The sequence below is a fragment of the Rhincodon typus genome, chromosome 1, assembly GCF_021869965.1.
Source record: "Rhincodon typus isolate 14 chromosome 1, sRhiTyp1.1, whole genome shotgun sequence".
NCBI lineage: Eukaryota > Metazoa > Chordata > Chondrichthyes > Orectolobiformes > Rhincodontidae > Rhincodon > Rhincodon typus.
The window spans coordinates 2,295,342-2,306,957 of NC_063332.1; the positions used below are offsets into that span (position 1 = coordinate 2,295,342).

General features: G+C 44.2%; 1 pseudogene; it reads right to left on the minus strand.

The window, feature by feature from the left end:
* Positions 1-5,781: 5,781 nt before the first annotated feature.
* LOC125483716 overlaps positions 5,782-11,616 on the minus strand; it is a 16,157-nt pseudogene continuing 10,322 nt past the window's right edge.

The following is an 11,616-nucleotide window of genomic DNA, read 5'->3' on the forward strand; positions in this document are numbered from 1 at the left end:
TCAAGGGCAACAGATGGACAATAAATGCTGGCCAGCCAGCAATGCCCATTTCCCACAAAAATGAATTAAAAACATGTAAATCATGTCTTTCAGAATCCCGTCCAACAATTTATCTACCACTGACATCACACTCAGTGGTCTGCAGTTCCCTGGCTTTTCCTTACAGCCTTCCTTTAATAATGGCACAACATTAGCTACCCTCTAATCTTCTGGCATCTCATGACATGGATACTACTACCGTTGCGCATGGGAACACCACCCACCACATGCACGGCAGATACTCGTGGCTCGGCCAATGTTGTCTATCTTATACGCTGAAGGCAAGGATGTCTTGAACATGGTATATTGACGAAACCATGCAGACGCTACAACAACAGATGAATAGACATCGTGCAACAATCACCAGACATGGGTGTTCCCTCCCAGTGGGGGAACACTTCAGCGGTCAAGGAATTTGGCCTCTGATCTTAAATAGACTTAATAATGATAGACAGCGTGTGTTTTTTTGTGGGGGAGCTAGTGCCTCGCTAACTTCATCAAGTTTTTTTGAGGAGTTGACGAAGGTGATTGAGGGAAAAATAGTTGTTGCCTACATGGACTTTAGTAAAGCCTTTGACAATGTCCCTAATAGCAATCTGGTACAAAAGGTGAAGTCACATGGTATTGGGGTGAGCTGGCAAGATAGCTACAAAACTGGTTTAGTCACAGGAGATGGAGGGTAGCGGCTGATGGATGCTTTTCAAAATGGAGGGTTGTGACTAGTGGTGTCCATGGGGATCAGTGCTGAGACCTCTGCTGTTCATGGTCTACGTAAATGATTTGGTGGAAAACATAGCTGTCCTGGACTTGCCAGTTAAATGCGAGAGTCAAGAAGGCACAACAACTCCTCTTCCTCAGGTGGCTCAGGAAATTTGGCATTTCCATAAGGTTCCTCACCAACTTTTACAGATGCCACCATTGTAAGCATTCTGTCAGGGTGCATAACGGCCTGGTATGGCAACCGCTCTGCCCAGTACCGTAAGAAATTACAGAAGGTGGTATGCACAGCCCAGACCGTCACAGAAGCCAGCATTTCATCCATGGACTATTTACATGGCCCATCACTGTGGAAAGGCAGCCAACATCATCAAAGACCCATCACACCCTGGTAATGACTTCCTACAACTTCTTCCGTTAAGCAGAAGCTGCAGAAGCCTGAACGCACGCAAAAACAAGTCCAGGAGCAGTTTCTTTCCAGCCATTATCAGACTTGAATGGACTCTAGCCTCAAGCAGTGTAACCTGTATGCCTCTTAAGTCTTTTTGATCTGTACATCCTTTGCTTGCTTTGATCTGCCTGTACCGGTCATAAACAAAGCTTTTCAGTGTATTTTGATACACGTGACAATAAAATCAAAATCAAAATTAATTGGTAAGTTTGTGAGCAGTATAAAGATTGGTGGAGTTGCAGATAGTGAGGAGGATTGTCAGCAAGATATAGATCAGTTGGAGTCATGGGTAGAAAATTTGGCAGATGGAGTTTAATCCAAACAAATGTGAGGTGATGCATTTTGGAACGTCAAGTACAAGTGGAAATTGTACAGTGAATGTTAGAACCTTTAGGAATATTAATATGCAGAGGGATCTGGGTGTGCAGGACAACAAATATGACTGAAGGTGGCAGCGTAGGTAGATAAAATAGTAAAAAGAAGTCTGTGGCATGCTTGCCTTCATTGGACGGGGCAAGATGAATCATCTGCTTGGCACTATGGGGATATTTATGGAGCTGCCTACTGTGGTAAGTTATTTGGTTGTCCATCACCATTCACAACTGGATGAGGCAGGACTGCAGAGCTAAGATCTGATCTGTCGGTTGTGGGATCACTTAGGTCAGTCTGTCAACTGTTGCTTATGCTGTTTGGCATGCCGTAGTCTTGTCTGGTTGCTTCACCAGGTTGATACCTAATTTTCTGGTATGCCTAGTCTTGCTCCTGCATCGTCCTGCATTCTCTATTGAACCAAGGTTGATCCCTTGGATTGATGGTAGTGGTCAAATGGTGGATATACTGAGCCATGAGGTTGCAGATTGGTAAGAATGAGGTCAAGTTTGTTGGTTCCATCATCACTTGCTGCAGACTCATTCTAGCAACTAATAGGACCTGATCAGCTCATTCAGTGGTACTGCTACCAAGCCACTCTTGGTGATGGACATTGAAATCCCCTATTCAGAGTATGTTTTGTGCCCTTGCCATTCCCACTGCTTCTTCAAAGTGTTGCGCAACATGGAGGAGTGCTGATTCATCGGCAGGTGAGGATGGTATATGGTAATCAACAGGAAGTTTCCTTGCCCATGTTTAACCTGAAGCCACCAGACTTCATGCAGTCCAGAATCAATGTTGAGGACCCCAGGGCAGCTTCCTCCTGACTACATACCACTGTGCTGCTACCTCTGCTGTGTCTGTCCTGTTAGCGGGCCAGGAAGTATCCAGGAATGGCAGTGGTGGTGTCTGAGATATTGTCTGTAAATTATGATACCATAAGTATGGCTGCGTTATGCTGTTGTTGACTGGTCAGTGAACTCTTCAAGTTTTGGTACTAGCCACCAGATATTCATAATGGTGACTTTACATGGTCGACAGGGTTGACTGTTTGTACCATTATTCTATCCGGTGCCTAGATCGATCCCAGGTGGTCCGTTTGGTTTTATTTCTTTGAGATTTTGCAGCAACTGTTTAGCTTACTAGCTGTTTTCAAATGGCAAATGACAGTAAATCACATTGCAGTCAGTCTGGAGTCACACCAAGGCCAGACCAGGTGAGGATGGGAGATCTCCTTCCCTGATGGATATTAGTGAACCAGACAGGTTTTTCCAGCAATCGACAATGGTTTTGTAATCATCATTAATTCCTTAATTGCAGATTTTTTAAAAGTGAATTCACATTCCACCATCTGCCATGGTAGGATTCAAACTTGGGTACCCAAAGCAAGACCTCAGTTTGTGGATTAATAGTTTAGCGATAATACTACTGGGCCATCACCTTCCTGCCTGCATTTGGAAAGGCAGGGACTGATTAGGGATATTTGTGCATGGGAAATCCGGTCTCACAAACTTGATGCAATTTGAATGACCTAATAGAGGTTCAAGAAATCTTGAGGGGCATTGATAGGGTGAATAGAAAAGAATTTTTCCCTGGGTGGGGGAGTCCAAAACTAATGGGTATAGGTTAATGGTGAGAGGGGAAAGATTTAAAAGGGACCTAAGGAGCAACTTTTGCACGCAGAGGGCAGTGCATGGATGGAATGAGCTACCAGAGGAAGTGGTGAAGGCTGGTACAATTACAACATTAAAAGGCATCTGGATAGGTATATAAATAGGAAGGGTTTAGAGGGATATGGGCCAAATGCTAGCAAATCAGATTAGATCTATATAGGATATCTGGTTGGCATGGACGAGTTGGACCGAAGGGTCTGTTTCTGTGCTGTGCATCTCTATGACTCTTAAGTGACCAAGAAAACAGGTGAAGGCAGAGCTGTAGATGTTGTCTACATGGACTTTAGCAAGGCCTTTGACAAGGTTCCACTTGGTGGACGAGTTATAAGATAAAATCACACTGGATCCAGGGAGTGCTCGTCACTCGGATACAAATTTGGCTTGTCAGTAGGAGTTGAAGGGTGATGGTGACAAGTTGTTTTTCAGACTGGAGACGTGTGACCAGTAGTGTGCCACAAGGATGGGTGCTGGGTCCACTGGCATTTGTCAATTATACAAACAATTTGGATGCTAATATAGGAGGCAGATGACACCAAATTGGTGGTATATTGGACAGTGAAGAAGATTATCTAAGAGTACAAGAGGATTTTGATCACCTGCACCAATGGGCTGAGGAAAGGCAGATGGAGTTTAATTCAGATAAATACGAAGTGATGCAGTTTGATAAGACAAACCAGGGCAGGATTTACACAGTTAATGTTGCGTCCTGGAGAAAGTTGTCCAACAGTGAGATCTAGGTGTGTAGAAACGTAGTTCCTTGAAAGTAGAGTTACAGATAGACAGGGTGATGAAGAAGGTGTTTGGGATGTTTGCCTTCGTTGGTCTGAGCATTGAGTGCAGGAGTTAGGATGTCACATTATAGCTGTGCAAGGCCATATTTGGAATACTGTGTACAATTCTGGTCACCCTGCTATCAGAAAGATGTTATTAAACTGAAAAGGGTGCAAGCAAGGTTGCCAGACCTGTTGAGCTTTTCCAGAACTTTCTATTTTTGTCACAAAATTGCTGGTGAGACTGGAAAGTTTGAGGCTGGATAGGCTGGGACCTTTTACCTTGAAGAGTAGGAAGTTGAGAGTCTACCTTATAGAGGTTTACAAAATCAGGAGAGGTGTAGATAAGGTAAATGGCCAAAATCTTTTCCCAGGGTAGGCAGTCCAACATTAGAGGGCATAGTTTTAAAGTGAGAGGGAAAAGATTTAACAGGGACTTGATGGGCAACTTTTTCACCCAGAGGGCAGTGCATATCTAGAACGAGCTGCTGGTGGTAATGGTCAAGGTGAGTACAATTACAAGGTTTAAAAGACATTTGGACAGGTACTTCGATAAGAAAGGTTTTGAGGGATCAGTGCCAAACCCAGGAAAATAGGAATAGCTCAGTTTTCGGAAACCTCGTCAGCATGGATGGGTTGGGCCAAAGGGCTCCTTGCTGTACGACTCTATCTGTTATGATAAGTTGTTGTGACTGGACTTAACATGATTTGGTGAAGTTGGATGCAATTCTGTTTCTACAGAATTAGTGGGAGAAGCCAGGATTGGTGTATCCATTCCAGTACTCCTGGGTTGAAAGGATTTGTTTGTATTTTCTTGACTGCTGAAGATGCCACAAAAGAAAAAAGTGATGGTGAGGCAGTGGTATATGTTTTGTGAGCAGCATCAGAATTTCTGCCAAAAGAAAACACAAACCACACAACCCATTGTTAGCAGCTAATAGCGCCCATTAGAGCTATTCATTCTCCTCGGCTAACTGTTATCCACTACTTTGTCATAGCAATACACAGCATGGAAACACCGATCAAGCTCGTCTATGCCCACCAGATATCCAAAATTAATCTAGTTCCATTTGCCAGCATTTGGCCCATATCCCTCTAAACCCTTCCTATTTTTATACCCATCCAGATGCCTTTTAAATGTTATAATTGTACCAGCCTCCATCACTTTCTGTGGCAGTTCATTCTATACCCGCACCATTCTCCACATGAAAATGTTGTCCCTTAGGTCTCTTTTATATTTTTCCCCTCTCACCGTAAACCTGTGCCTTCTACATTTGGACTCCTCTACCCTGGAGAAAAGACCTTGACTATTCACCCTACCCATGCCCCTCATTATCTTATAAACTTCTATAAGGTCAGCCTCTGATGTTCCAAGGAAAATAGCTCCGGCCTATTCAGCCTTTCCCTGTAGTTCAAACCCTCCAACTCTGGCAATGTCCTTCTAAATCTTTTCTGAACCCTTTCAAATTTAACAAGTTTTCTGTAGCAGTGAGACCAGAAGTGAACACAGTGTGTCCAATTGTTTTTCTTGTCCTTTGGGTTCAATCTGCACCTATCGCTTACCTCTTACCCCCTTCTCCCATCCTATCTTCTGGATAAAAATCAACTTCCTCCTAACTACAGTCAGTTCTGAAAAGTCATCATTGGGAACAGAACATTAACTGTGATTTCTGTCTCCAGATGCTTCCAGAGCTGCTGAATTTTTCCAATTTCTGGTTTTGTTTTTTTCCAGTAGCTCTGACAGTTTTTATGTTGCCTAATTTTAAATGAATGGATGGATTGTTTGGTACTTTGGGAGATTTTGAAGGTCATTTTTATCAGCAAATTCTGGAGGTGGTGGAATTATCCTGTTTCGATCATCTGCATTTATTGGACTCACTTTCTAAATTGACACTTGATTTTTCTCCTTTGGTGAGAATGCCTTCTCTCTAAACTGGATTGAGAAAGTAAACTGCAATTTACAGCATTTGTAGAGGTAACATATTTCAGAGCTCCTTTGATGCAGACGGAGGAAGACTGATTCAGCTTTGTTTTCCTCTGTCTGAAGTAGTCTGGGTTCTTCAACTTCCAGGCAAGTTGGATTGTGCATCTTCACTGTCAGCCAGCAGTTCGGAATCTGCTGTTTCTAGGTAATGGAACTGAATAGTAGAATTAATGAATCTCCTTTTAGCATTTTTATCATAATGAGCTCTTTGATGAAAAGTTGTTAGCTCTCTTATAAGGCTGGTTGTGGGTTTTCTGATCTATCGCACTGCTTTGTTGACTCTTTTGAAGTGTCAGACACTAGGACAGCATCATAAGAGGCAGTGTTTGTCCGGTATTTCAGCTCCCGGCATGATTCCACATGTGACAAATGCTTCAGTACCTCACAACTTCGAACTGACAATTTTTTTAAAGTTGTCATTCAGTCTTTGTATGTAATTTCCTTTGATTTCATTTGATGGCTTATACTGAAACTCAGATTCACATTTATGTAGCATTGGAATCTTTGTTGGACTTACACAATTTTTGGTGGCTTGTTTGCTTGACAATTTTGCATGGGAATCAGTGAATACTGAGGCTTCTACCAGAAGTTGGTTAAGCACAGGCATTTTATACTGCTTACCCTAAGTGAGCATTCGCTCACATCAATAGACTTAGTTGATGCTAACCCATAATTCTATTGGTCAGAAGACACCAACATCATTAACTGAAATTATTAACTTGTAGGCATTGTACAGAAGTACTTTCAGAAGTTTTTCAAAGTCATATCACGTAATGGATATGGTATTCTGTTGTCTTACTACCAGTGTTAAGAGCTTGGATGGTGAGGAAGAGATTAACTGTGTTCAAGAAAATTTTCTTTATCAATCTGTGGATGTATGCACCAGAGAAGAAGCAAAACTTGACCTTCTGTAGGGCAAAAAAAAAGCAGAGCAAGTGACTGAAATGTTTGTATGGGAGCAGAAAGGCTGGATAGGCTGGGATTTGTTTCACCGAGGATTCCCTGGCATCGTTGTCAACAGGGCTCTCAACCAGGTCCAACCCATCTCTCGCACTTCCACCCTCACCCCCTCTCTTCCTTCCCACAACAGCGATAAGGTTCTGCTTGTCCTTACCTACCATCCAACCAGCATCCACATCTACAAGGTCATCAGCTGCCATTTCCACCACCTCCAACGAGATACCACCAGCAGACACATACTCCCCTCCCCTCCCATGTCTGCCTTCTGCAGGGACCGTTCCCTCCAGGACACCCTGCTCCACTCTTGCTTCACTCCAAACATCCCCCCATGGCACCCTCCCTTGCAACCACCGAAGGTGTAACACCTACCCATTTACCTCCTCCCTCCCCTCTATCCAAGGGCCCAAACATACCTTCCAGGTGAAGCAGCACTTTACCTGCACTTCACATAATCTAGTCTACTGCATTCACTGCTCACAATGTGGTCTCCCTCTACATTGGAGAAATGAAGCATAGACTGGGTGACTGCTTCACAGAACATCTGTCTTCTCCCCACAAGAAAGACCTGAATTTCCAATTGCCTGCCACTTTAATACACCACCCTGTTCCCGCTGCAACATCTCTGTCTCAGACTTGCTACAGCTTCCAGCAAAGCTCAGTGCAAGCTGGAAGAACAACACCTCATTTTCCACTTTGGACCCTGCAGCCCTCCAGACTCCATATCGAGTTCAGTAATGTTAGGGCCTTAACTCTCCCATGTCCTAGCCTCCAACCCCACACACCAAGCCTTGTTATCACATAATCTGCCATTGCACACTACCAATTGTTGGCCACTAACAATCTCTATCAACAACTGTTCACTGTCCCAGCCAGATTGTTATCCACTCCCTTGTCTGTCCAACAGTTCTTCTCTCTCTTTAAGCTGTATTCCCACCTATCATTTACTCCTTATCCCCTCCCCCCCCCATCCTATCTGCTGCATATAAACTGACATTTTCCCAGATACTATCAGGGTTCTGAGGAAGGGTCACTGGACCTGAAACGTTAACTCTGATTTCACTTCACAAATGCTGCCAGACTGCCTGAGCTTTTCCAGCAACTTTGTGTTTGTTTCTGATGCAACTCCACTCTTTCTCTGCTGGAACCAGTCATGTTCTGTTCAGTACAATTTTCAAAATTATCTGAAAAAACAAAAGATGTCAGTCTAGTTGATGATTGCTGAGTTAAATCTTTTGGAAAACTGTGTAAAACAGATAGTGGTGGTGCAGGTGATTTTTTTTTTGTAGGCAGATCTGATGGCAAACTACATTCATATGGCAGGGGGGCGCTGGTCATGGTTTTTGGTCCTGTGAAGACTGTTTTTGTTGTTAGACTTCCACAATCAATCATCAGCCTCAAAGAGCCATCTAGTTTCTGAGCTGGCCAGAGTGGGGAATTGGATGAGGATACTGGCTGCAGGACTCCATAATGCTGGCATCATGAGTAGCTGCTGGATCTCATTGGCTGAGTGTGTTTAGACAAGTAATTGACTCAGATTGATTGTTTCATTTTTATTTTATTCATTTGTGGGATGTGGGCATTGCTGGCTAGCCAGCATTTACTGCCCATCCCTAGTTGCCTTTGAGAAGATGGTGGTGAGCTGCCTTCTTGAACCGCTGAAATCCACCTGCTGCGGGTTGACCCACAGTGCCATTAGGAAGGGAATTTCAGGATTTTGACCTAACAGGAACCATGATATATTTCTAAGTCAGGATAGTGAGTGGCTTGGTAGGGAAATTGAAGGTGGTGGTATTCCCATATATCTGCCGCCCTTGTCCTCCAAGATGGAAATGGTCGTGGGTTTGGAAGGCACTGTCTGAGGATCTTTAGTGAATTTCTGCAGTGCATCTTGTAGATTGTACACACTGCTGCTACTGCGCATCAGTTGTGGAAGGAGTGAATACTTGTGAATGTAGTGCAATCAAGCAGGTTGCTTTGACCTGGATGGTGTCAACCTTCTTGAGTGCTGTTGGGGCTGCACTCATCCAGGCAAATAGGGAGTATCCCATCACAGTTATGACTTGTGCATTATAGATAGTGGATAGGCTTTGAGGAGTTAGGAATTGAGTTACTTGCTGCAGTATTCAACAAAGAACAGTGCAGTGTTTGGTTCGCTCACTGAGCTGGTTCATTAGTTTATAAAAGTTTCATTACCCAAAAGGTTACACCAGCAGTGCAGCCTCCAATGAAGCGTTGTTATGTTTTCCCGCTTGTTATTTAAACTCTGGGTTCTGCTGGAGTTGATTACCTTGTTTCCGGTATTTCTTTGCAGTAGTGTGTATATAGGGTCTAATTCTACATGTTTATTGACGGCCTTCTTGATGGAGAAGCAGGCCTCTAGAAATTACCGTGCTTGTCTCTGTTTGTCTTGTCCTAGGATCTTGACATTGTCCCATTCTCCTTCTCTGTGTGTATGGTGATGAGTGAGTACTGGTCGTGTCTTGTTGTTGCTAGTTGGTATTCATGTTTTCTTGTAACCAATTTCCCTCCTGTCTGTCCAATGTAATGTTTGTCGCAGTTCTTGCATGGAATCATGTACGTTACGTTGATTCTGTCCATAGTGGGTAAGCGGTCTTTGGTTCTTGTTAGCAGTTGGTGTAGGGTTGATGTAGGTTTGTGTGCTACTCTGATGCCCAGTGGCTGTAGGAGTCTTGTGGTCAGTTCAGATACATTCTTGATGTATGGTAATGTAATAAATGTGTCGAGACGTACTGTATCTTCCTGTTGTTTGTGTGACAGGCATCGTTGGACCCAGCTGTTCGGGTATCCGTTGTCTCTAAATACTTGGTGGGGGTCTTCTTCATTTTGGCATAATTCTGGGTTGCTGCAGTGTGTTGTGGCTCATTTGAACAGTGTTTTTACGCAACTCCGTTTGTGGGTGTTGGGATGGTTATTGTTTAAATTTAGGACTTGTCTGTAGCCTTTCTGTATACTTTGGTCAGAAATTCCCCGTTGTCACTGCGTTCTACCACCGCGTCCAGAAATGGGAGCTGCTTATTCTTCTCTTCTTCTGCAGTGAATATGATGCCAGTGAAAATGCACATATTGGATCCATAGTTTGGGTTGGGTGCACGGAAGGCCCATGCTTTCGAGTCTCTGCATCACTGCTTCTGCTATTAGTCCAGAGATGGGTGATCCCATAGGTGTCCCATTGATTTGTTCGAACATCTGGCCATTAAAGGTAAAGTGGGTCATGAGGCATAGGTGCAATAATTTCAGCATGTTTTCTGTGGAGATGGTGTTACTTGGGTCTGGTTCTTTCAGTAGTGTTGCAAGTGTTTCTCTTGCTAGTGGTATGTTGATCGATGTGAATAGGGCGGTAACGTCAAAGGACACCATGGTTTCATCCGCATCTATTCTTGTGTCTTTGAGGGTTTTGAGGAATTCCTGGTTTGAGTTGATTGAGTGGGATGACTTGCTGACTAGGTGATTTAGTCTTTGTTCTAATTCCTTGAATAACCTGGGTGTTGGTGTGCCTAGGAGAGAGACTATGGGTCTGAGGGGTACTTCCGGTTTGTGTACCTTTTGGGAGGCCGTAGAATCAGGGGATGTTTGCCCCTTCACGTTTCATTTTTTAGGTAGTCTGTTTGAGTCTCTTTAGTGTGTAGATGATTTTATTTCCCAGTTGCGGTGTCAGGTCTGTTCCCACTTGTTGGTATGTATTTGTGTCTGCTAGTAGTGTCTGTGTTTTAGTGAGGGAATCTCATTTGTTAAGTAATACTGTCATGCGCCCTTTGTCCGCTGGTAGGATTATAATGTTTTTGTCGTTTTTCAGTCCTTCTCAGCCCTTCCTTTCTGATGTGTTGAGATTGTTAAGTTCATTCCTTCTGGTCATTGTCGGGACCACTGTCTGTCTTATTGTTTGTTGTGTTTCCTCATTGCTGCCGTTCGTCTTCAGTGTAGACCCTAATGTGGCTAGGATTTCTGTCTTGTTAGCGACTCTGCGGTTGTAATCAAGCCTCATCCCCTTCCTAACTCCCTACCTACACTCACCTTTCCTGGCCCCATCCCCGCCTCTTCGACCTGTTTGTTTCCTCTCCACCTATCCTCTCCTCTATCCCTCTTCTATCCGCCTCCCCCTCTCTCCCTATTTATTTCAAAACCCCCTTCCCCTCCCCCTTTTCTGATGAAGGGTCTAGGCCCGAAACGTCAGCCTCTCTGCTCCTATGATGCTGCTTGGCCTGCTGTGTTCATCCAGCCCTGCACCTTGTTGTCTCGGATTCTCCAGCATCTGCAGTTCCTACTATCTCTGATTCGATTTTAACCCCACTGCGAAGCCTCTTCTAAGGATGCCTAACCTGAAGAAGTTACCCTCCTCCCTCCGGACAAACCTCAAGGGATCTCTCTCCCACTGCAACTCTCTCGTAATCTCTTCGGCCCTGAAACTGCTCGACCACGTCCTGAAGCAAACCAGGTACTACAGCCACATCACCTTCCTTAGCACCTGCCTACGGAACCAGATCATCCCCAATGGACTACAATCAACGAATACCGCTCACGCTTGGACATAGAGCAGTTTTTCCGCCGCCTCCGCCTCCACGCTTACTTCTTTAACCGTGAGCCTAACCCTCATCCCCTTCCTAACTCCCTACCTACACTCACCTTTCCTGGCCC